The 18,618-nt window shown below is 39.9% G+C and overlaps 1 protein-coding gene across 4 annotated transcripts in view; it reads left to right on the top strand.

Moving 5' to 3' along the window:
- Window positions 1-18,618, top strand: part of LOC126355858 (epsilon-sarcoglycan) — a 99,839-nt gene that overhangs the window by 19,491 nt on the left and 61,730 nt on the right. The window lies entirely within an intron of this gene.

Here is an 18,618-nt window from a genome sequence, read left to right as displayed (position 1 = left end):
TGGCTCTGGTTATTTGCTTCTGTACCAGGTCAGGAGGGTAGTTGCGGGATGCGAAAGCTATTTTCAGGTTGTTGGTGTAATGGTTCAGGGATTCAGGACTGGAGCAGATTCGTTTGCCACGAAGGCCTAGGCTGTAGGGAAGGGACTGTTTTATATGGAATGGGTGGCAGCTGTCATAATGGAGGTACTGTTGCTTGTTGGTTGGTATGATGTGGACGGATGTGTGAAGCTGGCCATTGGACAGATGGAGGTCAACGTCAAGGAAAGTGGCATGGGATTTGGAGTAGGACCAGGTGAATCTGATGGAACAAAAGGAGTTGGAGAGGAAATTCAGGAGTTGTTCTTCACTGTGAGTCCAGATCATGAAGATGTCGTCAATAAATCTGTACCAAACTTTGGGTTGGCAGCAAGAAGGCTTCCTCTAAGTGACCCATAAATAGGTTGGCATACGAAGGGGCCATCCTGGTACCCATGGCTGTTCCCTTTAATTGTTGGTATGTCTGGCCTTCAAAAGTGAAGAAGTTGTGGGTCAGGATGAAGCTGGCTAAGGTGACGAGGAAAGAGGTTTTAGGTAGGGTGGCAGGTGATCGGCGTGAAAGGAAGTGCTCCATTGCAGCGAGGCCCTGCACGTGCGGGATATTTGTGTATAGGGAAGTGGCATCAATGGTTACAAGGATGGTTTCCGGGGGACAGACTGGGTAAGGATTCCAGGCGTTCGAGAAAGTGGTTGGTGTCTTTGACGAAGGATGGGAGACTGCATGTAATGGGTTGAAGGTGTTGATCTACGTAGGCAGAGATACGTTCTGTGGGGGCTTGGTAACCAGCTACAATGGGGCGGCCGATATGTTTGGGTTTGTGAATTTTAGGAAGTAGGTAGAAGGTAGGAGTGCGAGGTGTTGGTGGGGTCAGGAGTTTGATGGAGTCAGGTGAAAGGTTTTGTAGGGGGCCTAAGGTTCTGAGGATTCCTTGAAGCTCCGCATGGACATCAGGAATGGGATTACCTTGGCAAACTTTGTATGTAGAGTTGTCTGAAAGCTGACGCAGTCCCTCAGCCACATACTCCCGACGATCAAGTACCACGGTCGTGGAACCCTTGTCAGCCGGAAGAATGATGATGGATCGGTCAGCTTTCAGATCACGGATAGCCTGGGCTTCGGCTGTGGTGATGTTGGGAGTAGGATTAAGGTTTTTCAAGAAAGATTGAGAGGCAAGGGTGGAAGTGAGAAATTCCTGGAACCCAATTGTAATGTACCCTCTTTCGTCCGGGTTGAAAATCAAATATCAAGGGACAAACTTTCAATTCATTTAAATCCTATTTCAAACCCTGAGATTATGATGATCAATTGACGACACCCCGCCAGCTTGGGTGGTCTGTATCTACAACAGACGATGTTAAGCTTAATATTTAGACAAAAGAATGATACATCACAGAATACTAAAACTAATTAAAATACCTTACCTTTAGATGCTGAATTTGGTCTCGTTGTCTTGATTCTCGCCATGGTGCGTTACATCCATCTAACATTGTTAATATTAGGTCCGGGTCTTTGTGTGCTAATGAAAACTGGTACTCGCTTTTTGTTTTACTATTGATTCTTCATTTTTATTAATTTAACTTTTTCACAATAATATACATCTTCATATCAGATACTGTTTATAAATACTCTCTATATAAGACGACATACTTCCTTCCGTACTCCCATCAACTGTCCATATATATATATATATATATATATATATATATATATATATATATATATATATATATATATATAAAACAGAAAGAAACTTCCACAGGGGAAAAATATATTAAAAACAAAGATTCCAAGACTTACCAAGCGGGAAAGCGCCGGCAGACAGGCACATGAACAAAACACACAAACACACACACAGAATTCGAGCTTTCGCAACTGGCAGTTGCTTCGTCAGGAAGACGAAAAACAAAGATTCCAAGACTTACCAAGCGGGAAAGCGCCGGCAGACAGGCACATGAACAAAACACACAAACACACACACAGAATTACGAGCTTTCGCAACTGGCAGTTGCTTTGTCAGGAAAGAGGGAAGGAGAGGGGAAAATGAAAGGATGTGGGAGGACAGGTGTACACTCGCACACACACACACACATATCCATCCGCACATGGTGTCTGTGTCTGTGTATGTGTGTGTGTGTGTGTGTGTGTGTGTGTGTGTGTGTGTGTGTTACCCTCTCCCTTAAAACCCACATCTTTTCATCTTTCCTTTTCATCCCCTCTTTCCTGACAAAGCAGCCGCCGGTTGCGAAAGCTCGAAATTTTGTGTGTGTGTGTGTTAGTATGTTATTTTATTGATAGACAGTACATTTTCCGGGTTAAATGGGCATGTAAATACTATGATAACAGGGGATATAAATATAGACTTATTAACCAATGATGCCAACACCAAAGAGCAACACTTCCTACTCAGTGAACTCACTCTAACACCACTTATCCATAAGCCAACTAGAGAGACTGGCAACAGCTAAACGTGTCTGGATAATATAATAACAAACATGACCCATCTTTCCCATAGAACAGCTGTTCTAAAACTAACCATATCTGATCACCATGCAGTACAGTGTCAATTGGAGGCAAATGAGAGGCCCTTTGTCACTAAAAAGAAACTATATGTAAGCAAAAGAATTATGTATAATGATAGCATCAACAGATTTACCTGCATATTAGAATACATAGGATGGTTAGAGGATGATAGATTTTCTTATGATAGCTTTGCTGCTTACTTCTTCTATTGTTTTGATGCCACATGCCCAGTTGTAGCCACAAAAGTTAAACAATCTAAAAATATAAATCAAAGTATCTGGATAAATAATGATGTTGTTGAAACAAGGGAAAAATTAAAATTATTCCATAGTGCTATGTTGAATAATAGACAAAAACTCAAGCTAAAAGAGGCATTCAAAACATATCAAGAGTACTATAAAGATTTATTGACACATACCAGGAGCAGCTATGTTGCAAACAAGCTTCAGGCTTCACACAGTGTTACTACTGGTGTCTAGGGAGTGATAAACAGTTTTAAAACAAGCAGAGACAAATGCTGCATGGACTTCAATATTGATCACAATGGGATGGTAGTAAGAGATCAACTTGAAATTGCTAATATGTTCAATGAATATTTTTCTTCAGTAGGGGATCCTATCAATGGCACGCACAGTAACATGCAGTGTAATTTTAAAGGCAATCCCTCTGAGCATAGCATATATGTAGCCCCCACAAATTGCATAGAAATAATTAACACCATTAGCTCACTAAAATCTTCCAGTTCCACAGGGCATGATGGCCTCAGTATTAATGTATTAAAAGTATTCAGACGAAGTGTGTCTGTACCTCTGTCTCTAGCAGTAAATAATATAATAGAATCAGGCACCTCCCCATACAGACTAAAAATAGCTCAGGCAACACCAATCTTTAAAAAAGGAGACAAACTCAAAATTCAAAACTACAGACCAATCTCAATACTTCCAGTCTTTTCCAAAATAGTACTTCAGTGAACTGCCAAACTGGATGTTGTTTGGTGTATCAGGAAATGGTCGCAATACCACATGATGAGCAGGGTGGTGGTGTTGCTGTTTCCGCCGCTATGGTCATATCTGTTGATGTCGTTTATTCTGTTGTTGCACAGTTATCTACTTGTGATGTTTTTGAAGGAACATCAATTGTTCCTGACACTGTTGTTGTTGCTATTGTTGGCTTTCTAGTACTTCAAGCAATGCATTCTTCATTTTGCTTGTATTGGTCACAAAATTTACAGAAAGGAGCCTCAAAGCCACTTTTGTGTTATAACAGAACACTTTTGATTGAACAGTACTAATCAACAGACTTTTAACAAGAATGGCTACAGCGTGACTACAGAAATATGTGGATGGCAAATACACCAAAAGATGGCTTAGTGTCCATATCGACCAAAAACTAATTTTGTCCGTGTCCATTTCCCAAGTCAATCAATAAGCACACGTGAAACCAACTCAGAAGCAAATCAGTCTCTGAGTCCACAGCCAATGTAATATTGGTATAAGCAAATAGTTCATATCACAGGCATTATCATAAAAACACTGCTGGAGTCAAAAGGTGCTGGGCAGCTGTTTTCTCCCAGTGAGATATCAAAGGATCAGATCATGTGAAATACAGGTGGTGGCAGAGTGTTAGAGATTTGTGTTACTTGAAGATAATGATTGCATCTTCATCTGCACTGTGTCAGTGAATGGTGAAGATAGTAAACAGCTTACTGACATGGGGGAGCATCTCCACAGTGGTAATGAGAGTATCCTTCGGCCCACTCCAGGGAACTAGATACATACATACATACATACATAAATACTAATGCATTACTTTCTGATCACGAACAAAAGAAGTTTATTCAAATGTGTCAAATTTGTAAATTTGTTACACTGTGTATTCTCCCCCATGTGGGGACAACTGGTGAAATAACATCTGTGACCAGGAGCTGCACACCAAGTAATGCGATACCTGTGGATTTCAGTCAGGTTTATACCTTGCTGCCATTTGGATGTGTCTTGCAGAGAGTGACATTAATAAAAGTAGACTTTCACGGCCAGAAATATCATGTCCATCATACTTATCCGGGCTGTTATGCCATGGTCGGTTGATGAATTTTGTCTCAATTGAGACAAAATTCATCAACCGACCACGGCATAACAGCCCGGATAAGTATAATGGACATGATTAATAAAAGTATTATTACACTGAAGCCATACCATATAAATTGATAGTGTTATCCATACATCCCACTAGAGAAGGTATCTGTAATGGTGAACCTGCCAAAAGCCCAACATGCATGAACTATGCCATGAACGATACTGAACATCGCTCCAATGCCGACAACAGTTAGCCAACAGTGCAGTACAAATTTGGTATTGTACCCTACATCATTGTTCAGGCTATGGCTTGTCTTGACAGAGAATACCTAATTGACATGTGCAGTGCCCCGCAACAATGCATCTGGCACTCTCCACAGAATAGCCATGCAGGTACTGTGAATGCAGCATTGAACAGTTCCTCGCTACCCAAGTAGTTGGACACTTTCACACCAGTGCTCTGACCACACTGCATCTGTGCTACACAATTCATTCTGAGCATACAATTCAACTGATTGAATGGCTCTCAGGCAGGGATGAAGGTACAGACTGAAAATAGGATGCAGAACATGTATCACCTTCTGATGGTCCTCATTTTTGTTCCTCCATTGTGAGTTCAGCTTTATTTATGTAAAATAGTGACCTGCTTTGTGGTATGAAGATAAGATTCACTCCATGCAAGATCAACAACATTAGTTTCATATATCATAATATCCTAAGTAGAATTTTACATTGTGAAATCGAAGCTCTTGGGAAGGTTAGAGTATACTAGGAAGATAATTCTTGTTATTCATCCCTCCTAGGACTTGTTTATGAGACCATTATGGCAATATTTGTAGAAAATTCTACATGGAAGCCAAAATGTCAGGCTGTATGGTAGTTCTGATTTGAAAAATGAATCAGTAGTTAAGATAAATTTTGATGAGGACTGGGCCCACAGCCATATTGAAATCTTTGAACAAAGTCATTCTTCTTTAGGCTGCTGATATGTTTGAAGAGCATAAAGTGGAATGACTTCATTCAAAAATTTTAAGATGATTTCCTGATCTAAGTTATAATAGATTAGATTACTAGTGCATGTTTTACTCTGTTGAAAATCAGTTACCAGTTATACAGTTAGCTCATAATAGTCCTATCATGCTAATACAAGGTTTTTAATACACTGTTAAGGACTCTTATCTTAACTATATGACTTACCATCTCTTAGCAGCCTAAACGTTTTTGTGCTCTTAATTGTTCCATTTTTGACACTAACAATTGTCAAATGTGCATACAGTGTCCGCAAAAGTAATCTAACGCATCTGTATTTAGATGCAGTGTTTGATGACACTGTGAAAAAGTCATAGGATTTTTTTCCTTTGGAATATTTGTCATAATGGAGTTTTAACTGTGCATATTAGCTTTTTCTCTGAACTACATAGAGATTTCTCTTCTGGGCACAAAATACTTTAATTGAACTTACTATCCATTCCTTGTCTTTGCTGCTGTTTAATTTATACTCTTTCATTTTAAAGTAAACAAGGCTTACATATATATAGCCATCATTGTCAGATAAATTACTGAAGTTAGTTGTATATAAAGCCAATTTGTCAATATCTCTGGCACTATTACCTTCAATAGTCAATACTTAGCCATCTTCAATCAGTACTATATAATAACGAAATAATATTATAGTCTATACAAATAGTGGGTCACCAATTAAGTCTGTATAACAACATCAACTCTCCAAATGCTTAAAGAGACTAAAAAATGTTCCTGTGGCTCTGGAAACTGTCAGTACCATTGATATACATGTTTTATGATACACTGTCATGGCACAGCATTCAGAGAACTTATCATGGCAGTATTCACTAACCTGTATGGCATGTGACCTAACTCGAATTTTTATATGCACAGCCACTTCTACTTCCTTTCATAGATTCTGTGATAGTGTAATATTAAAACTGAAAAATGTAGTGCATTCAGTCTCTAATAATCTGTTTATTGCAGATCTAGTTAGATTTCAGCCACTGTGTGACTATCATCAGTGCTGAAAACAGATAAGAATACATTACAATAAGACACATTGGATGGAAAAAACATTATATTTGTATAAGGTTTGTACAAGAGTAGAAGATAAAGTGACATCACTGTAAGATGCAAGTCAAATCATCTTTATCATTTACCTATACAAATAGCCCCTCCTAGACTATCCATTCAGTACTTCAGTTCATACTGAAGCCCCTGTTTACAGTTATCATACAGCTAACCTCAGTGTATGTCAAAAAGATATACATTTTTAGTTTAGGCTACAGGATTTACAGGTTTTGTTAGGTAATATTTGGTAAACATGAAACACAGTAGATAAAAACATTGCTAAAAATAGCTAAGTTATGCATTATTCATAAGTTAGTATAACTGTTTAAAAACATAAATAAATAATAAAAATATACAATTACTCTTGCTTACAGGAATAAAACTTTACTAAAAACCATTTCAACATATGTGGCCCCATTTTAACACCAGCTCCAATTAGAAATACACACCAGAAGCCTTGAGAACGTATGTATCAGCAGAGGTAGATTACAGGAAACAAGATACATTAACTTCATACTGCATTTACACTCTAGTTTCCCATGGGCTCGTAGCATCATTGGTTCTGTTTGGTACTAAATTCATTAAGCTTTAGAGTATGCTGGCTGTTTATGTAGAAAAAACTTTATGTTACTTAATACCAAACATGCTCTTGTATGTGAATCTGGAGGAATAGTGTTACAATAGCCCAATGCTGGAGGGCTGATGTGCTCACTGGTGTCTACTGTCACCAGCCATGCCCAAAGCAGTGGAGGAGGGAGAGGGAGGGGGAGGGGGAGGGAGTGGAAAAGAGAGGAGCAGAGATGGGGAAAGACTGATGGGTGCATTGGTAGAGATTTGTCCACAGTGAGGGTGAGGGAACATGAATTGTAGGAGGTGGCAGGACAGACGGGGTGGAAACTCTTGAGTGGAGGTTGTGGGGACAGCAGCTTACCCGAGGTTGAGGCCATAATGAATTTGGGAAGGGAGAATGTGTTGTAAGGTTAATTCCTATCTGCACAGGTCAGAAAAGCTGGTAGTGGAAGGGAGAATCCAGATGGCCCAGGTTGTAAAGCAGCCAATGAAATCAAGCATGCTATGCTTAGCTACATGTTATGCCACAGGGTGGTCCACTTTGTTCTTGGCTACAGTTCAGTTTGGCGATAGCCAATCATCCTGATTGGCAGCTGAAAGGTGCTCATACCAATATAAAAAGTTGTGCAATGTTTGCAGCAGAGCTGGTGTATGACGTGCTTGCTTTCACAGGTAGCCCAGCCTCTAATGAGGTAGGATAAGACCATGACGGGACTGGAATAGGAAGTGCTTGTGGATGGACTGGGTGGCTAGTGCACCTGAGGCTTCCATAGGGTTATGATCCCTGTGGCAAGGGTTGAGGTTGGGAGTGGCACAGGTATGGACTACATTATTGTGGAGGTTGGGTAGGTGACAAAACACCACTTTAGGAGGGGTGAGAAGGATATTAGGTAGAATATCCTTCATTTCAGGGCATAATGGTAGGAAATGAAACCCCTGACAAAAGATGTGGTTCAGCTGTTACAGTCTGGGGTGGAGTTGGATAATGAAAGGGGCCCTCCTTTGGAACTGGTTTGTGACTGTGGTGGAGGATTGGGCGTGTGTGAGGATATGTCGTGAGAAATCTGTTTGTGGACCAGGTCTGGGGAATATTGCGTGTCTGTGAAGGCCTTTGTCAGACTTTCATTATACAGGGCCAGTATCTCTGAAATTGAACCCCTTGCACTCCAGCATGTGAAAGAGCATCCAAGAAATCACTTCCATATGTTATCCAGCCTGCTGACATTCTAATACCACCTTGGGGTGCAAAAGGCCTCACCTTTAGTCCTTCACCCATATTATCTATGTTGGATTTGTCAAAGATCCGTTCTCCTTCTCCCGATCACTGCATTGGAAACACTTGCCACCAGTATCTCCAACCAAAACCAACATAATCCCAACATTGAACTCTGCCTCTCCCAGTTTATAGCACCATCAAACTGTGATCCTTCCTTGCAACTCCCCCTCACCCAAACACCCCCGGTCACCTTCCAGGAATTCCTTATCTCCAACTAGGCCTCACCATCCTTGCCCAGGTCCCTTATTAAGAACACCTACTTTTTAGCAGGAGAAAGAACACCCTTACACAGCCTCAAAATGGATCTACATCTACATGACTACTCTGCAATTCACATTTAAGTGCTTGGCAGAGGGTTCATTGAACCACAATCATACTATCTCTCTACTATTCCACTCACTAACAGCGCGCGGGAAAAACGAACACCTAAACCTTTCTGTTCGAGCTCTGATTTCTCTTATTTTATTTTGATGATCATTCCTACCTAATCACCCTACATGCAGAGAAAGGTTCCACAACTGTGTGTGCATCATGGTGACTACCTGGCAAAAGGCCTCTGCCAGTTGTCTGTCTGCTCTGTATATAAACTCTGCTAGAGTAATCCTAGAAGTCCAACATAACCTCCATCCCAGCATAAATCCTTAGGCCCTTCCTGGAACCTGTGCCCTGAATCCTTCTCCATCCTCACCCCTATGACACCCCACACACCCTCCTTCTGCATGCTCCCCAAAAGCCACAAACCCAACAATCATGGACACCCCATTGCAGCTGGTTATTGTGCTCCCACTGAAAGTATTTTGGCCTTCACAAACAAATGCCTGCAACCAACTGCTTGAAATCTAGCCTCCTACGTAGGACCAGCTCTCCACCCCACCCCTTCACCTCGTGGATTCCTCCTCATCATTTCCATATACATCGACATCCCTCATGCCCATGGTCTTGCCACTATTGAACAGTACCACTCCCAATGCCCTTCAGACTCCAAATTCACGACCTCATTCCTCATACATCTTATTAATTTTATCCTGACATGTAACGACATCTCCTTTGAAGGGTAGGTATACAAACAAATCCATGGCAAAGCCATTGGCAGCTCCAAAGTGCCCTCCTATGTCAACCTGTTTATGAGCTCTCTAGAGGAGGCCTTCCTAACATTCCAAAATTTCAAACCGGTGGTCTGGTTCAGGTTCATTGTGATATCTTCATGATCTGGACTCAGGACCAAGACACCCTATCATTTCTGCACAACATCTGCACCTTATCTCCCATCCACTTCACCTGGTCAGTCTTCCTCATCCCGGTATGCCACCTTCCAGGATGTTGACTACCTCGTCTGAGTACTCCATCCACAGCTCTGTCCACATTAAACTCAACAACCACCAACAGTACCAGCAATTCAACTGCTGCCAGCTGTTCCTCACCAGAAAATCCCTGTTATAAAGCTTTGCCACTTGGGGATGTTATATCTGCTGTGACAAGAACTCCCTTACCCAGTTTGCTGAAGGTCTCACAAAGGCTGTCACAATAGGCTATATCCCCCAGACCTATTCAGGAAACAGATTTCCCATGCCATATCCCACACACACCTGATCCTTCCACCACCTCCGAGAACCAGTTACAAGGAGTAACACCTTCATCACTTAATACCATCATGGACTGGAACAACTAAACCCCATCCTTCATTAGGGCTTCAATTATCCATCACCATGCCCTGAAGTGTGGAACATTCTACCTAAGGTCCTTCCCACACTTTGTAACATTGTGTTCCATTTCCAACCCAACCTACACATCCTAGTCCATCCCAATGCCACTCTCAGTCCTAATTCCGTGCTACAGGGACCAAATCCCTGTGAAAGACCCAGGTGCAAGACCTATCCAGTCCACCCATCTAGCACTTTCTATTACAGTCCTGTCACAGACTTATCCTACCCCATCAGAGACTGGGCCACATGTAAGAGCAACCATGCCGTATACTTACTCTTCTGCAATCATTTTACAGCTTTTTTATATTGGTATGGCTGCCAGCCCACTGTCCAGCAGCATAAATGGTCCCGCAGTACTGTGGCCAAGAGCGAAGTAGACCTTCCTGTGCCACAATATGTAGCTGAACATAACGTCCTTGATTTCAATTGGTGCTTCACAGCCCAGGCCATCTGGATACTTCCCTCCACCATCATCTATGCTGAACTGTGCATCTGCGAGTTATTCTTATAACACATTGTCCACACCCAAAATCATTCTGGCCACAATCTATGGTAACCTGCTACCTCCTTGCCCTCCCCACAATTGTTTACACACCCCTCTGTCCTGTCACTTCCTCCCAATTCATGTCCCCTCACCCTCACTGTGCACTGCTCCCTGCCTATGCATCCATCAGTCTTTTCTCCTTCTCTGCTCTTCTGCATTTCTGCTTCCTGCCAGCCATTTCCCACACTCTCCCTCCCTCCCCCATAATCTCCAGACACTGAGCCTGGCAGCCTTGTCATATCAGCGTATCAGTGTCTACTCTCTGCACACTCCACCAGGCAGTGCTGAGCCCCCCCCCCCCCTCACCCCCTCCTCTTCTGGACCCTGCTATCCCTCCCCTTTCCTGACTCAACTCCACATTACTGCTTCCGTTCGACACAGTACAGTTGCATTCTGGCCCAAGGTATTAGTCATGTGTGCGAAAGTGTGCATGTCTGTGCTTGTTTGTGTGAATATGTTTGTTTTCCATTCTGAGGAAAACTTTGACCAAAAGCTCAGTGTGTAACAGTATTTTCATTTTCTCTATCTGCAACACAATGCGTCATCTTTATGGTGAGTAGCAGTGTATCCTCTTCATAATATTGTTGGTATTCCAATATGAACTTTTCATTGTTTTATTAAGTAATAAGTTGTATAAGCTAAATTTTGCCTTATCTTGACTAAGCACTCCTTTTATTTTTGATCACTTATCTATCTTTGCTTTAAAAACAGTTGAGAAAATTGCTAATCAAACCAGATTCATACATAATAAGAAACATGAGAATTTGGCCAGGATAGGAATGCTTGCACCAATAGCTTTTGAATTTTGAATTCTATTTCAGAATGCTGAATTTTACTAATATTAATTTTGATAGGGAACAAAGATTGGACAAAGTAGGCTTACTGTGACAGGAAATAAGATTACTTGTAATGAAATTAGTTATAGTAGCAACAGGAGACAGATTACTGAATAACTTAAAAATGAATGTTCAGTCATCACAAAGGTGGATAAAGGAAATAGCATGGTGGAAGTTAGTGCAGCTGAGCACAACGCTTAAACAAAAAGCCTACCCATGGGAATGGCACTATTAATGGGGAATAAGATTTAACTCCCAAAGCACATATGAAAATTAACAAAAAATTAAAGAATGTAATGCAATTTTTGTGCCAAGGGACAATTTGCAATTAAGAGTAATAAACCCACATACACCTACTCTTAAAGCACAAATTAATGTCTACAAAAAAGAAATACCTGTTAGACTGACAGTTAACAGTTGAGTTAGCCCTTTCAATAAAGTAGCTAAGAAAAGTACTGAATAAAGTACATTCATGAATTAGTTGTTAAAGTTAAAGAAATACCTCTAATGGTCAACATGAAATTACATATGTTCGATATAAATAACTTATGTAAAAATGTTCCAGTTGTTGAAACCATTAAAATCATTCAGAAAAACATTATAGAACTGAATACAAGAAATTAGTGATTACATAGTATTCTTTGCATTAATCTTGGAATATAATTACTTTAAAGCAATGGCAATGTATATTTACAGAAAGATGGGTTTTGGCTGTCATTTTATTAACTACTTGGAGAACAATTTTTTCAGGACAATCCTGAGTCTAATAGTAAAATAATGTACTATTTTAGATATGTTGAGAATACTTCATTGTTAATTTTTGGGAATAATGGTGACATTAAAACAGTTATTAGATAGTTCAACAGCCTGTGTGGTAAAATAAAGTTCACATATAAAGTGGAGTCAGACAGGTCCATTAATTGAAACTTCCTGGCCGATTAAAACTTTGTGCCAGACCAAGACTTGAACTTGGGACCTGTGCCTTTCGTGGACAATTGCTCTACCATCTGAGGTACCCAAGCATGACTCACGGCCCCGTCCTCACAGCCTTATTTCCGCCAGTACCTCGTCTCCTACTTTCCAAACTTCACAGAAGCTCTTCTGCAAACCTTGCAGAACTAGCACTCCTTGAAGAAAGGGTATTGTGAAGACGTGGTTTAGCCACAGCCTAGGGGGTTGTTTCCAGAATGACATTTTCACTCTGCAGCAGAGTGTACGCTGATATGATACTTCCTGGCAGAGTGAAAATCTCACTGATGGTATGATGCTCACTGAACAGGTGTCAATGAGAAGCTCCCATTTTTGGGAAGTTTTTAAAAACTTCTTTGGGCATGGCCAGTGACGACAGAAGCCAGCGAGTGCATTAGCCTACCAGTACTGGTCTATTATAAAAGTATTCCTCCAGGCTCACATATGTGAACATGTTTGATATTAAGTAACATAAAGCTTTTTCTACATCAGTAGTCAGTGTACTCTAATGCTTAATCAATTTAGACCCAAGCTGAGCCAATAATGATATGGTCCTATGGGAAATCTGGGTGTGATTGCAGTGTAAAGTTTTATGTTCCTTGTTTCTTATAATCCACCTATCTGCTGGTTTGTAAGATCCCAAAGCTTCTGGTGTATATTTTTAATTGGAGCCAGTGTTAAATGTAGCCAGTTGTTTTTAAATAAGTAGTTTTTAGTAAAGTCAAATAACGAAAAACCCAGGACGGAATATAACAATATTATGAAAAGGATGGTTGCTGAGTCGCAGATAGGCACAATGAAAAGACTGTCACCGCACACGCACACAGGTGACCATAGTTTCTGGCAGCTGAAGCCAGTAAAATCTTATTCCTGTAAGGAAGAATAATTGTGTATTTTTTAAATGATTTGTTTATGTTGTTAGACAGTAATATATACAAACTACTGTTAGTTCATTGCACAGGTCGACCGGTAAATGGGTAGTGACTGCCTTACAAATAATACATACCGTAAGCTATTTTTAGCAATGTTCTTATCTATTGTATTTCGTGTGTACCAAATATTAGCCAACAGTGTATGAACAAAGCCTGTAAATTCTGTAGTTTAAACTACACGTGTATAGAGGGCTCTGCATGCCATTATGACATAACATGAGGTTAGCTGTGTAATGACTGTAAACTGTGGCTTCAGTGTGAACTGAAGTACTGACCAGGATAGCCAGGAGGTGCTATTTGTTTAGGTAAATGATAATGATGATCTGAATCGTGTGTCACTTTATCAGCTTTTCGTGTACAGAGTCCATACAACTATAATAGGTTTTATTTTATTCATGTGTCTTATTGTAATGTCTTCTTACATTTTTTAGCACTGATTATAGCCACCAGAGGTTCTAGAGAGATTCAGAGAGAGCATTAGGGAACTATTGACAGGAACAGGGGAAAGAAATACGGTAGAAGAAGAATGGGTAGCTTTGAGAGATGAAATAATCAAGGCAACAGAGGATCAAGTAGGTAAAAAGACGAGGGCTAGTAGAAATCCTTGGGTAACAGAAGAGATAATGAATTTAATTGATGAAAGGAGAAAATACAGAAATGTAGTAAATGAAGCAGGCAAAAAAGAATACAAACGTCTCAAAAATGAGATCGACAGGAAGGGCAAAATGGCTAAGCAGCGATGGCTAAAGGACAAATGTAATGATGTAGAGGCATATATCACTAGGGGTAAGATATATACTGCCTACAGGAAAATTAAAGAGACCTTTGTACGAAAGAGTATATATGAGATATGTATGATATAAGATATATATGAATATCAAGAAATGATGTGAAAAATTGGTTCTAAGCAAAGAAGGGGACATCAGAAAGGTGGATGGAGTATATAGAGGGTCCATACAAGGGCAATGTACTTGAGGGAATACGGAAATGGAAGAGGACATAGATGAAGATGAAATGGGAGCTATGATACTGCGTGAAGAATTTGACAGAGCACTGAAAGACCTAATTCGAAACAAGGCTCCAAGAATAGACAACATTCCATTAGAACTACTGATAGCCTTGGGAGAGCCAGCTATGACAAAACTCTACCATCTGGTGAGCAAGATGTGTGACACAGGCGAAATACTCTCAAACTTCAAGAAGAATATAATAATTCCAATCCCAAAGAAAGCAGGTGTTGACAGGAGTGAAAATTACTGAACTATCAGTTTAATAAGTCATGGCTGCAAAATACTTACATGAATTCTTTACAGCCGAATGGAAAAACTGGTAGAAGCCGACCTTGTGGCAGATCAGTTCGGATTCCGTAGAAATGTTGGAACACATGCAATGCCTACGACTTACCTTAGAAGATAGGTTAAGGAAAGGCAAACCTACGTTTCCAGCCTTTGTTGACTTAGAAAAAGCTTTTGACATGGTTGACTGGAATACTCTCTTTCAAATTCTAAAGGTGGCAGGGGTCATATATAGCGAACAAAAAGCTATTTACAATTTGTACAGGAACCAGATAGCAGTTACAAGAATTGACGGGCATGAAAGGGAAGCAGCAGTTGGGAAGGGAGTGAGACAGGGTTGTAGCCTATCCCCAATGTTATTCAATATGTATATTGAGCAAACAGTAAAGGAAACAAAAGTAAAATTTGGAGTAGGAATTAAAATCCACGGAGAATAAATAAAAACTTTGAGGTTTGCCGATGACAGCAGAGGACCTGGAAGAGCAGTTGAACGGAATGGACAGTGTCTTGAAAGGCAGATATAAATGAACACCAAAAAAAGCAAAATGAGGATAATGGAATGTAGTCTAAGGAAATCAGGTGATGCTAAGGGAATTAGATTAGGAAATGAGACATTTAAAGTAGTAGGTGAGTTATTCTATTTGGAGAGCAAAATAACTTATGATTGTCGAAGTAGAGAGGATATAAAATGTAGAGTAGTAATGGCAAGAAAAGTGTTTCTGAAGAAGAGAAATTTGTTAACATTGAGTATAGATTCAAGTGTCAGGAAGTCTTTTCTAAAAGTATTTGTATGGAGCATAGCCATGTATGGATGTGAAATGTGGACGATAAGTAGTTTAGACAAGAAGAGAATAGAAACTTTCTAAATGTGGTGCTACAGAAGAATGCTGAAGATTAGAGGGGTAGATCATGTACTAATGAGGAGGTACTGAGTAGAATCAGGGAGAAGAGGAATTTGTGGCACTACTTGACTAGAAGAAGGGATCAGTTAGTAGGACACATTCTGTGGCATCAAGGGATCACCAATTTAGTGATAGAGGGAAGTGTGGAGGGAGACCAAGAGATGAATACACTAAGCTGATTCAGAAGGATGCTGGTTGCAGTAGTTACTCGGAGATGAAGAAGCTTGGACAAGATAGAGTAGCTTGGAGAGCTGCATCAAACCAGTCTCTAGTCTGAATACCACAACAACAACAACAACAACAACATAGCCACCCAATGGTTGAAATCTGGATAGATTTGCAATAAACAGATTAACAGCAACTGATTGCTGTACATTTTTAGTTTAATAAACATAGTCACTGAGCACACCCATCCCATATGGAATGGAACCTGACGAAAGCATGATATTAGCTTGTATTCATGTAGAGCTTTCTATTGAGTTTTAGAGATTTCCGAATTATGTCATAATAATTGTAATATATATTAATTAACTGACATTTTCAGTATTGTAGTCCTCTTTTAGAAAACTTTGTATTTGCCTGCATTGCAAGAAAGGATACAACGATTAATAGTTTTGACCCGTTAAATAGCCATCTTTACGTCACATAATAGAAAGCAGTGTCTACATCAGCGTGACACTTTGTCATAGTCATGTTTACAATTCCAAACTCAAAGATTATAGTTACAATATATACGCAATATGCACTATTTCATTGTGTGGGATAATAGATACATCATATTCATGTAATGAGGCAACATAAGGAGCCATCTTGTCTGTTGACAGTATCAGAAGATGCTATCCAGACTTACCAGTACTTCCAGGTTTCTCAAGTGAATGCTCCTATTGCCTTATATTACTAAACAGCTAACAGCCTTGGCAGCACACTACAAAAGCCATGGGTACGACCAGGGCTGGGGCTGGCCACCACAGATGGCAGTCAATTGGCTGCAAGTCGGGCACTTGATGGAGGTTACGAAGGTAGCTTTGGCTGTGTACCTATGGAACCATGAGGCAAAATGAAAGTAGAAAAAATAGTGGGTACATCCTATATTGCAATCCTGCTCTACAAACAGAATGTTTGCCACTTTTTTTTAAATTAAAACTAGAGGTTTCGCAGAGTCGGAGTTTAGGATAATAGTAAACAATTGGAGAATCTTTCACAAGCTCCTGAATGTAGACACTGATTTCTCTGTGAACATTGTTAAGGAGTGTTGTATTCTATCCATCTCTGTATGAAACAGATTGTGTACAGTTTATAGGTATAGTTAACAGATATCCTCCAGTTTCTGAGGAACCCCCCCAAAAAATTTGCAGTGACAGAAGCATATTTGGCCATTACTTTGTAGATGAAGGCATGTTGTCATATCAGTTGAACTACAGTCTCTGAATTATGTGTACATGTTGTGTTAATAAAATATAAATAAATGTAAAAGAACATACACAATGTGTTTTGTTCTTCTGGTGTTGTACTTGTATGTTTGTTGCCACCAAGAATCATATTCATTTTGTTTTTCAGGTTTTTGTCAGCATGTTCTATGTATGTCAAGTCCTACCAAGCAGGTGTCTTCCTAAATTTTATTATTTTTTTCATATTGAATTCCATTATGGCAGAAAGATCCTTTTGCATTAATGGAACAACAAACAAATAATCAAATGCAAAAAATTCACACAGTTGGAATCACGTACAATTTTGGGCACAGTGGCTCACCTGCCAGAGGCTAGTTGCATGACGAGTACCGGTCTGACAGGGTAGCTGGCCACAGTGGGCTACAGGCATGTTACATGTTCATCTTCCATGTAAATTTGGTTGCTTCTGACCAACCGCAAGTCTGGCGATGGTTGTGGCTTCACTAGTGCACACCTTCTTAAAACAGTTACATGGTCGCATTTGAAGCTTGCCTATCGAACAGATTCCAGAGGCAACAAAAATTTGATTTTCAACTTTTCATGTAATTATTGACTGAATTTAAAAATTTTCAATGCTGTTATAAGCTACTCATTTAGATGTACGATCATACATTACAGATTTAACAAAATAAGTCAAATATTAAAGTTAGAAAATGTGAACATTTCTTTAGGCAGCACAAATCACAGCACACAGATTACACACACTATGTCCATCCATTATTAGAGAATAAAATCTCTTAGTGACTTCCAGTAAGTATTAAACATAATTTCAATCCTTTTCGAGACCTTTTCTCACCTACAGACCCAGAAAATAATGAAAGAAAAACAACTTATCACTTACTAAATCAGAGTTAGATTCTGTAAAGAGTATATTAAGCAGCTAGTAGGAGTTACCACTATAACTACACTTTTTCTGCAGCTTTCTCTTTCCAAAGAATTTATCGTAAAATGTACTTAGCATATGGTAATTTTTGAAAATCATTGGTATGGGAGTGATTAATTTTGCTGCCATATAACAACATTGTGATAGTTGGCTTAGTGAGTTATAATTACTAGATGTTGAAAATACCACTTCAGTTGTAAATTTCTTTTACTATCATGACCAGTTTCGGGCTCTCATAAGTCCATCCTCAGGTGTCGCAACTGTGCTGTGGCCGCCGAGTGCCGCGGTGGATGTGTTCTAGGTGTGGTTTGGTACCTGTTCTGCTCTCCTACATAGCAAACCGCGCCTATTACACGTCCACTGCGGCGCTCAGGGGCCACAGCACAGTTGCGACACCTGAGGATGGGCTTATGAGAGCCCAAAACCGGTCGTAATAATAAAAGAAATTTACAACTGAAACGATATTTTCAACATATAGTATAATGCTCAGTTGCAGATGTTCGTCCAACAGGATTGTTTGGACTTATAATTAGATGAATAATGAACAATAA

This window comes from Schistocerca gregaria, chromosome 3, assembly GCF_023897955.1.
Source record: "Schistocerca gregaria isolate iqSchGreg1 chromosome 3, iqSchGreg1.2, whole genome shotgun sequence".
Lineage (NCBI taxonomy): Eukaryota > Metazoa > Arthropoda > Insecta > Orthoptera > Acrididae > Schistocerca > Schistocerca gregaria.
This window is presented reverse-complemented; position numbering and strand designations above follow the sequence as displayed.